Below are 15,820 nucleotides of genomic sequence, written 5' to 3' on the forward strand. Positions count from 1 at the left end.
GTGAGAAACGTACTTACAGGTATAGAGGATAAACGCACTTGGGATTACACGCGAGCTTCACTGGACCCAGTGCATATTACATTACACAGGCGATCGAGCGTTCAGTAACTGAACAATTTCCTATGCTGGACATTATTAAACCTGAGGGATGTGCGACCGCTCCATAAGGTGGATTGTCCAATCAGTGGAAGAGCCCTTGATCTGGTCAGACCTATGGAGATGAAACGATAGGTGAGATGTGGTTTGTTTCTGGTTTTATTTTTTCGAAATTCCCCAGTCATTGTTATCGCTGAGTCTTTTAACAATCTCTTCTTGAATCGTGAGATGATTTTTGCCAAAGCTTTTGTGTCAAGCAACAGTTTTACGATGTGCGAGTTAAAACGAATATTCGGGGATGAGGTTTGAAGAGAATGCAAGAGGTGGTGCGAAGCACCTCTGGTTTTCTCGATTAAGCGAACAATAGCAACGATATCTCGAGATTCTCCTCCTATAAACCACAGGAGGTGGGGGGAAAAAAGTAGTCCAAGAACAGGGGAATGAGGGAAATAGCCCAGGAAGACGAAAGGTAGAGAGAGGAAGGAAGGAGTGGGCGAGGGCAGGGGGTTGAAGAGATAGAATATCGTCCTCGGCACACCGCGGTCTGATCGACCGTTTCCGGTTTTCCGGATATATAATGCGAGTCGCGTACAGCCCGGGAAAATGAACGCGATTTTCGGTCTCTCTCTCTCCCTCTATCTATGGGGTTGGCTCCTATCGTCTGATTGGAAAACTACGAATTGCTTCCTGCGGCCGACGGATTGCCGGAACGAAGGGCTCCTCCGTGGAGAGATTAACGAAAGTCAGGTTTCTCTCATTCCTCGATTCTCCTTGACTCTAGCCCCGTAGAATTCTATATACATGTTATATATATATTTTTTTTCACTTTTTTTCCATTTCGTGGAGAGATAACGGTATAAAGAAAAAAAGGTAAACGGAGAATCGAGTTTTATTAAGAGTCTCTTTGTCACCGTCTGCATGGGGAACATTTAATATTGCGTCGGTTGGTTTTCAGAGAGAAATTTTTCTTCCACGTTATTTCATTTTTATTCTGGATGAACGAAATGAAATAATTTCACATCCAGAGTCCAGAGCTCTTTATTTTAAATCTATGTCTGGATGTACGAGAATGTCAGAAGATATTTTTAATCTATTTGTGACAATAATCGAAATGATTTATGCATAGGAAGAGAACTTGTCAGTTGACTTGAGGTGTCCTGTCCAAACTTGGAGACTAGAGGATCAGAAGAATGGCTGATGAAGGACGAAGGTGGTAAGCTAATCATTATTCATTACCATTTGTTCCGGCAATTCTACTGTCTTTTCCTATCTACTTTCTTCATCCCAAATCCGACCCAATAGCCATCAATCACCCCAAAACCAATAATACCCTCACCAAGTCATCCATCTTCCCCAAAACAAAGTAAGATCTTTCATTGAACTACATAATCTGAGCCATGAATTTCCGTTGCTCCCTCAACCCGATAAAACCTGTTTAACAGACATCCTGAGACGCGGTAAGCTCTGCTGTACACCTATCAACACTTCTGGGGGGGAATAATGCATCGAAAGATCCCGAAAGTCAACAGAAAAGGAATGACGCAAGTGCACCACCTATTCTCTCCTGGCTTCACGACTAGACGACTAGAAGGAGAGGTTATGATCGACGGAGGTTGGATAGTCGGGTATGTATATCCCTAGCCCTGTAGAAATAGCTCGTATAAATTTATATGCTCATTTCGTATTCGCGTGCACGATAGATTAAAGTAGCTTATAAAGGCAGCTGAAGAGGGAAGAGGGGTCGAGCGAGTGCCGAGAGCTGCCTTTATTACATAACGGCTTCGCTGATACCAGCAACGAAATTGCTCGGAGTTGAGGTCTGCAAGGGGGTAAGTATAGGGCTAGTCTATGCAATAAACTTTTAAAGAATTACCCTCTAGTGCATTAATCCCATGTGAATTTCCCCCGAATTACAAGTATTGTAAACAGACTTTGGTGATTTCAATTAAACTCGTTGAACTGGGACAGATGACGGAAGCGGCAATGAGAAATCGAAATTAAAGGGAGGAGAATGATCAGAGAAGTCAACGGCACTGTCAACAGCACTGGAGTGTGAGGATGTCTACCTTGGAAAGAGATGGGTGCATATAGTTTACAAGTTTTAATTGGCAGACAACGGCAACACTGCACCCTCTTGACGCCCCTCCACCTTTCACAGCTACCCTTGATACCGATTATAGTTACCCTTTGTTTTATAAATTAACCAGCTAGCTGGCGCATTTGCCATTCCATCCACCCCTCCCCCGTCTGCCTCGATCTACCATCCCTCTCATCTCTTTCTGTTATCAACACTGCGTGGGATCCTGACTCGGTATGTATTTACGCAAACTGCATGAGCTGAAAAAGCTACCTACTGGGGAGTTGGCCTCGAGAGATGCTTGCATTCTACATTCACTTCAATTAACCAGTAATGGATTAACTGCTTATCGCACGGTGCAAGTGTCTTACAACTCTAATGCTGGCTTTCTTGTTGGGGCGGGAAGGGGCGTCTCATTACCAAGGCACCATCTATGGCTCTGGGAAAGGTGGTGTGCTTCGATTAGTTTGAAGCAAACCACCTTTGATTATTCCGGGGAAGATTGGAATTGTTCAGTCTCATCCACATGTGTGGAAGCTACTTTTCTCAAAGCTGTCATTAATTCTTGCACACCCAAGGGGAAAGTCTCAGTGTACTCATCTGATTGTAGGGATTTCGGGAAATTCTTCGTGGAGGATAGTCGAAAATAGTTGGGGGATCCAGTTCTCAAACGAAACAATTACCATTTTCTACAAGCATCACTGCATTCCCAATATTCCCGGTGAAAAATCACTTCAAACGTCGGAGGTTGAAAATTCCCGTGAAAATACCCAGTTGAGTACTCCAACCACTTTACCCAAACGACGAGTTAATCGCAGGTACGTCAAAGAGTGGAGGAGGTCCAAACGGTAAGAGGATTACAACTTCTTCTTTTCGTATTCTATCAGAAGGGCTTCCTGGAGATTGCTCTCGGTACACTAGCTGGAGCAAATAGTCTCCCTCAGCCCAACCTTCTCGGACGAAAATTCACCTGTATAATGGAATCTATCTTTAACTTACCGTTGGGGGATTTTGAAGGGTGAAAAAAAAATATTACCACCAAAAACATGATTTCTCGGTGCTTTATGTACAAGAGTAAACAAAATGCAAAAGTCTCCTGCATATTCCACTCGCGTATACCTCGTAAAAAGCAATTGTTTCTGTTTTATACTGGTGGTCTGAAAACTCTTGGCGCTTGGGGAATGCACTCACTCGCGTTCGTTCTACGGCTGAAGCAGGTGAGGGTGATACCCGCTGCTGAGGCCAAAGTTATACCGATGAAAATGAGGCGCTGGGCGAGAGGGACTTTAAGAGTCCAGGCTTCATCTTATTTTCAGGCTGCCTTCAAACTGCATTTTGTTGAAAGGGACGGGGGGGGGGAGGGAGGGGTGTACAACACAAATTCGCTGAATCTAAAATTCGTAAGAAAATACACTATACGTGAGAAGCGGCACTAAAGACTCGCGATGAGCTTTGAATAAGAATTTCCCTTGGACTTACTTCACTTCGATAGGAGTCGGTAAAAAAAGGCACTTGGTGGGGATATCTGGGTGAGTCTGAGACCTGGAGAATCAATTTCCCGGTCTTACTCCCTTGGAAAATCGACAAAAACTCCGCCTCTAGTGGTCTATCTGGATTTAACTCAGTAACGAAGGATTCTACCCGGTGAAGGACTTCGCTTTAGATACATCTGATAATGGCAGAAGTTGATCCGATTTTACAAGATAATACACTTATCCTTAGGGGGATATATTTTCGTAGCGTCGGTGAGATTGTGACGCGTTTCGAAATTTAATTGACAAGTAATTATTCGTAACTCCAGATAATGATGATGTCATAATTGAATTAAAATCACTCAAACCACAAATTATCTATAACTCAAGACAACAGGCTATTGTCCTGATGCGAACGAGTCTTGAAACGATGACAGGCGATACATTTACCAATAACACATTTTATCTCTTTCAATCTCTATATAAGTCGTGATCCTTCTCCCCGACGTATCTCCGAAATACATCTAAGATATGAGATTTGTACTACATTTGCATTTAAATTCACAATTTTATTTTTCCAACTTTCACGATCCTCTTCCATCTTCCGTTACACTTTTCCCAAGCATCTTCGCGAGCATATGTGGACAATTCCATCGAATACTTCCTGAAAGGAGAATTCCTCCAGATAAATATAAAACCGATTTTTTTACATTTCCCTCCGAATTAAAAAATCTTCAATTATCGAAGCGTTTTCACGACTCCCACATCAGATGTCCTCTACAAGTTCGTTTCGCTTGCGGTATTGAGTTCAATGCGCTGTACCTTCGGGTATAACTGTATTGAACAGTGGTTATAGGATTTGAAAATAGCAGGACCAAGGGTCCGATTGCTCGCCAGATAGGATGTACTCTTGCAGCATTACCAACAACTAGATCTGATGTTGACCACTGGGTGAAAGGGGGTCGGGAGCGGGCGGCTGAGGGGGGTGAGGCGGGGAGAGAGAGAGTTAGTTGAACAGGGATGGAATAGCTTTATCCTATCACGAATTCGGCATGCTAAAGCCCGTAATCCAGATCGATTCTTCATTCAGATACGTGAGGATATCTCAATGCGTTATGGATACAAGCTTGATCCTGACACACGGTCGCATTATAAGATCCTAACGGTCCACCTCACAGACTTAGTCCGGCTAGAATTCACAGGATCCATCGTTCAGCATGAGTGTAACTTCACCGATGCCATGCACGAATGTCTACGTGTGTATGAGGATATTTGCGGGCAATTAATCAGCGAATATAACCTCTCGGTAATATCATTTAAGGATCTTCCGTTTTTTTTTTTAATTTTTAATTAAGTACCTGGTTAGAATTTTAAATAATTTACCTCTGAATATATTTAAATAATGTAATTCTTCGATTTGTGGAGATTGATATGCCTCCGAAGGTTTTTCGAATGACCTCGAGAAATTATAAAAATCCGAAGGGTAGAGGGCGTCACCCCTGCAGAAATTTTAACCCCCAAGTGGTATCTCCTCGATATTGACACCTGTTACATCCGCCTACGCCCGCAAAAACCCACCTTTTTGTTCTCGATCATAACAGCTGACACGATACGGCTCTAACCTTTGAACCGAGATAGCTAACGCTAGATATTCTGCTATCGTCGGCGAATGTACACACAACTAGCAGAAACAGCAGCAAACAGGGGATACTCACACATGTAGTGTCCACTGGACGAGGGGCAAACTCTACGCTTTACTCTAACCTCGTTAACAATATCGACGTAGCCGCGTTTCTCCGTCGTATTCTCGCACGTAGAAATAGGAAATTAAAGTTGCGAGAGGTGGAAAATTTTGGGAGGGGTGAAATTAATTCACTAGCGATATTACCGAGTTTTTATTTCTTGTTATCATTAACTTTATAGAACTGACCTCTCACAGTCCCAAAATAATTTAAATTTACCCTGAATTTCGCAGCAACCAGGTCCTCGGAACGTACCTGGACCGCGCTGACCCCATCGCCATCGATTCATCTCGCGTAATCGCCTAGTAAATCCCCCCCCCCGCCCCCACCGGATAAAAGAAAGCAGAGACCGTAGAAGGTGCGCGAACAGGGAAAACAGAGAAAAGACGAATCCACGTATAAATTTTCCCTGTTCTCGCCCGTTCTCATTGTATTTCCAGATAAATCTATCGCTCGTAAATAAGATTGTTGTGAGAGAGTGCAACCCCCTGCCCTCGTCAGCCGAAGAGGGGCGTCGGGGGAGTCCCCTCCCTCCCCCCGCCACATTGTTTCACCATTGACCATATTACCCCGCATAAATATCTATAAATCATTTCACCCACTGCCCGCATATTTCTTTTCATAAGCTTTCTGGTGGCCACATCGTACACCCACCTAGTTGGAATATCAATCTGTGCGCCAATAAGCGACGATAAGCTGTATTTATGCGTATCCTGGGAGTACCGCTATTTTCGGGACCGCGGGAATTTATGATTCGCTGGAAATCGCATCTCCCGGATTCCATCGAAATGTTGAAAAAAAAAAGCAGAATAGTTCAAAAGCAGACGAAAAAACATTTAAAAAAAAAACACGAAAGTAAAATGTGAAAGGGATAACGATCGCCAATCAATCTCCCTATTTTACCGGTCAGTCCGGAGGCTTCGGAAGCCCCCGTACCCTGATAGAATGATTCGGCTGATGAGAACGAACCTCGGTAACTGTAGAATCACTCGGAGAGAAATTTTTGGTAAAAAGTGACTGGAATCCAACGAAAATTACCACTGACTAATTAAAATGGCCATTAAATTATTACTAAATTGCTGGTAAAAATTAACGTGATTACTGAAACGGTAAAATTTGCCGTATGTGAGATACTGTTGACTGATAGTGACACAGTATTGATTGACTTGTTATAACAAATTTCTCTCCTCCCACAAATGCCCATAATCATGAGGCTAATCCAGCTATTGGAAAATCTAAGCAATTACCCCGCCATTACCGGCTTTATGAATGTCCTTTCCCTTTGAAATATAACCACAGCGCAATCTAATCAATACAATATTGTGCTGTGCACATCACACGGAGTCTACAATAGACCAGTTGCCCTCGGAGATTGGATGAAACCGATGGATCATCAAATGGAAATAGTTGACACGCACGCGGTACTAGATTATCATAGATAGTTTATTTCGTAGCCCTGGAAAAAGCCTTTGACCAGAATCCAACAGAGAGCTAGGGTTATCCAGTATTCAATAGCTGTTTCGCACGAGTAAAGGGAGGAGGGGTGGGTGGGGGTGAGCCCGTACAAAATCCACCTCTCGGTTGGGAATAATTGACCATTGCCCAACTCGTATGGTTTTGTTTGTATCAACTCGCATAGTCAATTGAATACGGCCTCCGAGAGCCAACAAAATTGAAATTCTTTTTATCTTATGTGTCAATATAGTTTTCAAATACTATAACAACGCCCCATGATTTTTTTTCATTATCGGTTTTGATTATTCTTTTGCAACAGGGGCGTGGGGGGGGAGAGGACTGAAAACTAGTAATTTAATATTGGGTTCTTCGATGACAGTGGAAATTTTTATTTATAAAAATACCCGAAGCATATGCTGAGCTGGTCAGTAACTGAAGAGATAAAATCCGCCATCAAATTTTTTTTAATAAAAAAAAAATAGGTAATTAAAAATAATATGAGTAATATCCTCCCCTGATATCCCGGCGAATCATAAACGTTGGCCCCGTCCAGAAATGCTGAATTAATCGCTTCCAAAAAAACCATCAATTAAAACCCCCAAAGATAGACTTCCAGAGTCGTGTAGTAACCCATGGGAACGTGGCACGAATAATTGTTAGTACCGGTTATATATCAAGGTGAAAGGGTACAGTATCACCCAGGTATGTGAGAATAACATCGTCTACGAGCACGTAGGGGGATGCTTAATTAAACGTTCGTGTTAATTGCAACGACTCTCGCGTCAAGCCAGCCACCCCCTGTGTCTCCCCTTTTGCTCTATGGGCTCGTACAAGCCTGTGCGCCTGTAGTTTACCATCACCCCAAGAAATTCCAGACCGGTCTCCTTGATTCCTAGATGCTCTCCTTGCTGTTTGCTACTCCAAGTAGTAATTCACCAATATCTTTTCCAACCGCCTGCACGTCGCACATATTTCTTACAGTTAAATCGTATTAGAAAGGCTGAAACACCGAGAGCCAGTCGCTTTAACATTATCCACCGAATAACCATCCTCGGTACACAGTATACACATTACTCAGAGATGTTATTTCAGAATAATGGGGAGGGGGGCGGAAAAAGTCGTTGCATTTAAAGAGTTTAGAATGGGAAAAAGGATGTCTGCATTTCAGATATTCCATCACGCCGACATTTTAAAGTCTTTATGGTGGCAAAGAAATTTTAAATTTAGGCCTTCGAGTCGGGTGTTTCTATTGAATCACCGAAGTCTCATTATATCGTCAATTACTCCCAATTAATCCCCGGTCGCCGATCAAAATTACCATAAAATCATCCCCTCTCCATCTCCACATTTTATTATAATCTTCATCCGATTGCTCTCCTCCTCCGGGTGCCAAAAACCTCACGGATTTACGTTCCAATTTAGGTGTCATTAATCTCGCCATTAATTCACCAGCTCTGAACCGGCCCTCGATAAATCAGCCTTACCCTTGAATTCAAAATTGAATGGAATCATCTTTAAAGAGAATCGAGGATTCAAGCGCACACACGCATTCGACCAATGGATTTCACGGGAATTTAGCTGTGAAGGAGGATTCAAATTGAATGTGTAAGTGTGGAGGATCGATAGCAACGATGATTGCCATACTAATAGCAATGGCACACCGGTCAACCCTTCTCTCGCAATTATTTGCATTATTCCTTGTCACCCCCGTTACCCTCCCCGCGCCTTCACGAGCATCAACAAATACCTGCACGATTGGGCCACACGTATGCAATGTACACAGTACCGGGATTTTCCATTGGATGAAATCCGTCGTTGCAACAAACGCCCAGCGTTTATTATCATATGATCGATAGTAATTCCCGAGAATTTTCAGCTTTTTGAAATTTTCGCTCGCCTAAATCCCCATCGAAGCGTTAATTAATACCCCGCTATGAGCCATTAATTTACATGAAGCTGTTCACTCGGTGTATCATGAAAATTATAATTTTCCAAATGTTTTATTGACAGTAGCATTCCCTTCAATGATTGACAAATTTATATTCATCTATCAATCAAAATAATTGCGGGTTTTGGTGTACTAGAGCGTGTAGAAAAATATTATTGAATGATGATACGTCTGTACAGTTCAATAATTAATTTTCAATTAATTACTTGATGGATTATTTCCGGAAATTATGTGTAAGTAGAAATAAATATTCTATGTATACATAGAAAATTTATTTATCGTATGCAATGCAATGAAAATCATCGGGAAACTGACTGCCATTGAATTTAATCCAAATATTCAAAGTTATTTTCTCGCAGCACTGGCAAAATCATTGGGGAATTGCTAGTGGGCGCATGCACTTTGTCAATTAAATTAATTAATCTCCTTTCATTGATGATAAAATATACTATTCAAACATTCAAATGCCGGTAATATATGCGCGATTGGAGAGGAAAATATATGACCATCAGTGACAAATTTTGATTTATTTTCAAAAATTGATTAATTTATTATGCCCTCTCGAAATATTTCTCTCCAATGATTATGTGAATTTAATATGATAATTAACTTTCGTAATAGAACCGCAAAGATATTTTCATCGAATAGCAATGCGTCCGTGTAATTAAATTCCAAATTTTCGCAATCGCAAACATTTTCCCTATCAGTTACTCACAAAGCGATACAAAACCCAGGAAACGATTGGAATTTTTCGAATTACACCACCGCAAACCCGTTCAAATTGTTCATGTGATACAGCTTCATTCGTCCTCATAGTTCATGAAATTAAATAACATTCCCTTCCTTATTCCGGCAGAAGCGAGGCACTCGGATATTCCGCCTCGTGCACTAGTCAGAATAGCGAATGCAGTAGGAAAACTTTTATACTCAAAAGTATTTTCCCCCCATGGATTATGTAAAATGTTTACCCTCCGATGAACGAATACCAAGAGGTTTTGACTCGGCCATACATATTCTTCGTGAAACCCGGGCTTAATCCTTTCGGTGAATTCCGCGTATCTCGATTGCATCGAATATGCTACCGTAGTCTGTGTACATAAAATGGAGATGAACGGGGGGAGAAACTACTGAATTCCCTAAGCAATGACTCGGCTAATCCCCGTGTCTTTGTCCATGCCCTCACATTGTCCTTTTACCCTGCGTGGATTTTTCCTGTCGAATTAAGATCATCGCGATAGACGCTGGAGGGGAAATATTCGATAAAAATTGTCCGACGAGAATTTATCGGTAAAAAATCGGAAAAATTGTTGCTCCAGTGACTACTGGACATTTTCACTTAAACCACCAACAAAAAATTCATCGTCTACACGGTTTTTAGTGGAAAATCAACTCCAGCAAATCATGGTGACACAAATGGTTTCCTCCGAGTTCAAGGAAGTACCAAAGTACCAACTTGAATATCACCCCGGAGGGTACCGGCTGTGTTTTGTTACTCACCGAAGATTACCGGCTTACAAGAAGCCTCAACCAAATCCAGCGAAACCTTATCAACGCTCTAAAACCATAGCAACCCATTCATCTAACATTCTGGTATACAGACCCACACGAGTGCAGCCATTCCCATGCTAGGGAAATTTCACAAGTGTATTTTATGCAAGAAAGGGGGTTGAGCCTGGAGGTGAAATGCTAATGACAAATAAGTGCGTTATACTGTTAGAAAATTAATCCCCCAAATGTCGAAGTAAAAACCATGGATTTTACCAATCCCTAATTCGATTGCAGCTCAACTTTCAATCAAAATTCACCGCCAAACATCTAATACAATTTATTTATTTCGTGTTACTCTTCAAAATTTCCAGATTCGCTCTATAGAATAAAAAGTAATTTTCTAACTCTGGATCGTGAAACATGAAAAACAATTTCATTGTGGATTACAAGTCGAGTGGTCCGTGGTATATTGCATTTGCTGAGAGAATGGAAATACCGGAGCCACTCGCTTTCACCTACAAGCTCTCGCTGTAAGGAAGCGCCTCAAACTTCCCGGTAAAATCTTGATTTCCTTGACATCAAACGACGTGTATACGAATCTCGTTAACCCAAAGATGCCACTACCTATGATATACGTCTCGGATCGTAATATAATGTGAGACGAGCTGAGTGCGCGAGGGCTCTGTTCTTCCCCTCTTCTTCGCGTCATTCGTCTTAATGTTTGTTACTCTCGGTGAGATCAGTCATATGACTTCCTTATCACGAATGGTGTAATCAGTTTCACGGCGTTGTAGGAGAGGAATCCATTACGATGTTGCACGAGTGAGACGTGGAGAGAGCAAAAGCTTCGCCGATTTTTCCCTCTCGATTTAATTAAAATCCGATTAGATCATCCAGTAAAAAGAAAAAAAAATTATTCGTTGGTTTCTAATAAACATTCGCGGGTTTTTCGTACCTCTTCAGCTTCTCCTCGTAGATGGATGCATTTAATTGATTCGAGAACATTGGTTTTCATCCCCATAATACCCTGCACAGGGGTAAAAAGCGATTTTAACACACCCAACACGTGAAAACAATTTATCTTGAGGTCACAGGGGTTTGGCTCGAGTGTTCGTACAGACAGTATAGCATCCCTCAGCCCTGGAATAAGTTGGTAACTCGGTGGCTGAAACTAGGCACGCCAAACTATCCACCCCACCCACTGTTCAAAAATTGTCCCACTCCGTCTCAACACTCTGGTGTACACCTTCTCATCGTCCCCGTTCACCCACACGTTGAACCGTCCACTCACTCATACGCAGAACCCGGGGGGGAGGGGGCTTTCTGTCGCCCACCTGCATAAAGAGAACTGGTCGCAATAACAATGCAACTATAACTGTGTCCTCGCCAGTGCTCTCGTCCCCGTATGTAACTAAGTCTCCCTAACTGTTACGCAGAAGTAAAGTTCGGGGGAACTATCCTGGACTTGCATAATTTGCGGACCAACCGGGAGGTGGTGCACACACCCGCTTGTTTCCTTGTAGTATCAGTGAAATTTCATTTTTTATGGAAAGAAGTGCTAGTCCTTTTATTTTTGTCTATAATTTCTAGTGACGTTGTATATATTTTTCAGAAATGAAAAAAATTGGACAAAAATCCTTCCTGTGATCCCGCGCTCATACACATCTCGCATAATAAAGTTATTAAGGCAATACAATTACACCGCACATAGAAAATCCTTTTGTATCACAAGAGCAAAAATTAGCGCGACGGAATAAGAGGAAAAACTTTAACGCCGGGTAGCTATGCATATAACGCGGATTAAAAGAATATGGAGATTTAAAAAAGACGAGGAAAAGGTCGAGTGGGTGAGGGAGAGCAGAAGGGGGTGGAAAAAAATCTGAGTAGCCCAGACCGAACACTATCAGCGTTAAAACGGCTTCCTGGCTCTCTTTAGCTTTTTCCAGCTGCTTCAGTTCTTTTCATTTTGAATATTCAAATTTTCCCGGGTGTTCCTAACCGCAGGATTCTATAGACTTTCATGCACGAGCCGTTCTAGGCGTCTAGCCGTGAACTTTATGGGTGGATTAGCCGAAGGGTATTATTCTTCAATTTGGATTAAAGCCCTCTTCTACGGATATCGAGACAGACGCCCTTTCGAGGCGAAGAGAGGCTGATGAACGAGATATTTGTGGTTTAATGAATGAGCTTTCAGGGAGAATGATTATATTGCTATTCCAATCGATGAATAATGGCTTCTCGGGGGGGACACGGGTAAGCTAAGGATTAAAACTATAGCTATGTCATGCTTGCATACATAAAAAATGAGGATTGATTGTTAGAATTCTTTCTCGAGGAACAGAAAATCCAAATTTATGGGAAATAATTTTTTTCCATCACTATAGTTGGCTTTAGAATAATGTAAAATATTTCTATTCCTTCTGTAACTGGTCTCCGTAAACTCCAAACTATTTTTCCCATTGTCTACCTATAATTGAAACTATCCCACCCAAACGATTTATTGAACCGTTTTTTTCGTCTCGTTGCAGCCCATAAATCCCCATTAAAATCCACGCGCACTCCAATCACTCACATTCAACAAAGAAATAATTGAACATGAATAACCACTCCGTCGAGAATATTGAAAAACAGTGTTGAAAGTTTTTAAATTGGTTAAAAATTTCTTCCTCACCGTTGAAATGTAGCTGTACACTTCGGCCATGGTTTTTACGTACGCTATAAAGTGAGCACTGGACCGAGTCATAGTCGAATCGTTCGACGATAGGGACCGGGGGAAAAAAAAATATAAATCGATTTCCATTTAGATGCGAGACAGGAAACCCTTTGTTACCTGGATTAACGCTCCAAGTCGCCCGGGCTATTGGGGTTTTAACGAAAATAAAACAATTTTTTTTGAGCTTCAACGGGTTATACGTGTGCTCAGGCGAAACTACGGGAAAACTGGGGCTGTCTCCGTTCTCTTGATACCTTTTCTCTCAATGAGTCTTTGTCGAAAAAAAATTTTACCGCCCCTAAACTATTTTTATCACATTTTTCACATGAGCTACAATTTTTCGTTCGACCGTGACACATTTTTACGGGCGAAAATTATTCGTCAGATTTTGGGGAAAATTGGGACCCGTCCCCTTGGTGTTTGCAATCTCTGACACTCCCCAATCTCAGTAGTGATAAGACCAGCAGCAAAAGGTAAACAAAATGATAAAAAAATAATAAATGAGATAATTGCTCAGCGCCCGATGAATTCAGCGACTCCCCTGATTTAAGGAGTCCCTACGGAGCCGATTAACGCGTCTGGTTTTCTCCCCCAATCTTCAATCTTTCATGCCTCTCATTCAGGAGGAATCAGCCGAGAAGGTGAAAAAAATGGTGGCCATGTAAAAGGAAATAAATGCTCAACCTTATATATACGGAATTTATTCCGAGAGTCAGCGAGAAACTTTTTATCTCCAAGAATTTCAGACTGAGTTTATATAAGCTGAGACGGAAAAGAAGAAATTAAATTCTTGAGCTGCATGTATATATATATATGTACATATATATGTATGTATGTATATATGACTATCGGACACCGGTGCCGCGAGTCTCGGATCGTTCGTTTACCTCATCGTTGACCCTTTCTACTTGCTCCGCCGCGCCCCGGAGACTCCGAATTTATTCTTTGACGTAATTTTTTTATATTTGACGATGTCGAAGGATTTTCACCGATAAAAATTAAAAATGTCTGTCGTTGAACCGTGCGATAGACGTTCCTTATCCTAATGATAAAAAATTATTTTTACCCAGGTGTCTGTCTCGTAAAAATAAATATATATCTCCGAATGTAGAAGAGATAGCGCCATATTAATTAAGACATTCCTTGTAGTTCTTAATCCGCTCCCCAAAAAATATCACAACAAAAATGTTCATCAAAAACCGGGGAACCGTCAACAGTGACTTACCTCATTTTACCCCTTCGCCATTGAATTCTTGAAAGAATCGCGCTCTATATTTAATCCCGAGGAACATAAATACCTCCCCCTCCCCGCGGTGACCTAAAAAATAAATGTCCCATTACCACCGTAGTATCAACGACGAGAAACCCCCAGAAAGGTAAACTCCCATTAACCGTATCGGAAAAACAACAGCAGTCATGAGAATGTCCGTTTTTATTACACCTCCTACGCATTCCGATTTTTATCCAAAGCATCGTAATACCACCGGAGTCTCTTCTCAACATAACATTTCACGAAAACTACTCTCGCGTTACGTGGAAAATCGTGTATATAGCCCGGAGGATAACTATGTCGCGACGTTGTGGAGTCGGAGCACTGGGGGAACACCGAGTCCGGCGGGCGTCACGGCATATTGAGTTATGTTTTGCGAAAACTCAGTTCAGTCTCATTTGGCCGATTGCACTTCCATGACCCTGGGCGAATTCACAAGTTGTCCCGTCCGACAATCGCGTGTACCCAAATTACAAATATATACAATATGCACATATACACCCATTACCCGGATTTTCGGTGATTTATGCGGATAAGTTGAGTAGTGGAACTGCATCAAAATTATTATAAATGAGAGGCGGGGGAATTACCACGCAGGGGGGTGGACAAAAAGTAGCAATTTTGCTGATACAAATGAATAAATTTAGACTAACGAGTTCCATCAGCGTCGGATTCCGTCAGTCCTCTAGGTACGGTGTGACGAATATTACAACATAATGAATTTCTCACGCAGACACCCACCAGTCTCAACGGCATTATTGCTGATTGAAGTACGCATACGCCAAACAGGGGATGAGGATTTGGGGATGAGACAGAAAGGATCGAGACGTCCTGGCTGATACCCCTGTGGCCTCGTGACGGGAATTAATTTCCCACCGCAACACCGGCTTGATTAATGTTCCAACCCTCACGTGGCGATCTACGACGTTTCGTTAAGGGAATCGACGTTGATTTTCGGTGGAGATTGAAATTCTTAGGTGAGTTTTTGCCCAAATTTTATTAATATAAAAATTTTTTTTTTAATTTCATTCTCGGCGATGAGCGGACAGTCCCCAGGTGTCTCGGCTCGCGCCGACTGCGCTCCTGTTCATCCCCTTTATTTATGCGAGGCCTTGGTCAGTTTTAAATAATTAAGGGACATTTGTGCGATAAGTAAGGGACATCTGCTCACAGTAATGCCAATACTCACCCTCCAGACCAATATTACACGGCAATTAACCTCCGGAATTATGTGTTAATCTCTCTAATCGAGTAAAACATGACCGTTGTCCTCCGGTAGTATCCGCGCTCTGAATAAACACCACCCTTGCCCTCAGTGATTGCACCCCATAAAGATCCGCAACCCTTCGGCACCGCCATCTCCACTTGATCCTGAAAACTTTTGTCATTAAATTCATACCCCGATACCCTTAATCGCAAACATACGATCACTGTAAAAACTGATTTGATTAATCGTTAAATCATTTCCCGGTTATATTTTCTCATGAGCTTTGAAATATGAAGTTTTTTTTTCTATGACGCTGTGTATTATGATCACAAGCTTGAGAGTGTCGTAGAAT

General features: G+C 41.9%; 1 protein-coding gene across 1 annotated transcript in view; it reads left to right on the forward strand.

Annotated features, from left to right (window-relative positions):
- The window catches only part of LOC135165878 (uncharacterized), a 29,834-nt gene that overhangs the window by 7,971 nt on the left and 6,043 nt on the right, over positions 1-15,820 (forward strand). Inside the window, exons 9-15 of the mRNA XM_064127642.1 lie at positions 20-231; positions 1,223-1,309; positions 1,539-1,721; positions 1,797-1,925; positions 2,065-2,407; positions 2,784-2,991; positions 14,995-15,238. The gene's annotated coding sequence lies outside the window, so the exon portion shown is untranslated. The remainder of the gene's footprint in view (positions 1-19; positions 232-1,222; positions 1,310-1,538; positions 1,722-1,796; positions 1,926-2,064; positions 2,408-2,783; positions 2,992-14,994; positions 15,239-15,820) is intronic.

This window comes from Diachasmimorpha longicaudata, chromosome 9 (genome assembly GCF_034640455.1).
Source record: "Diachasmimorpha longicaudata isolate KC_UGA_2023 chromosome 9, iyDiaLong2, whole genome shotgun sequence".
NCBI classification, from domain to species: Eukaryota; Metazoa; Arthropoda; class Insecta; order Hymenoptera; family Braconidae; genus Diachasmimorpha; species Diachasmimorpha longicaudata.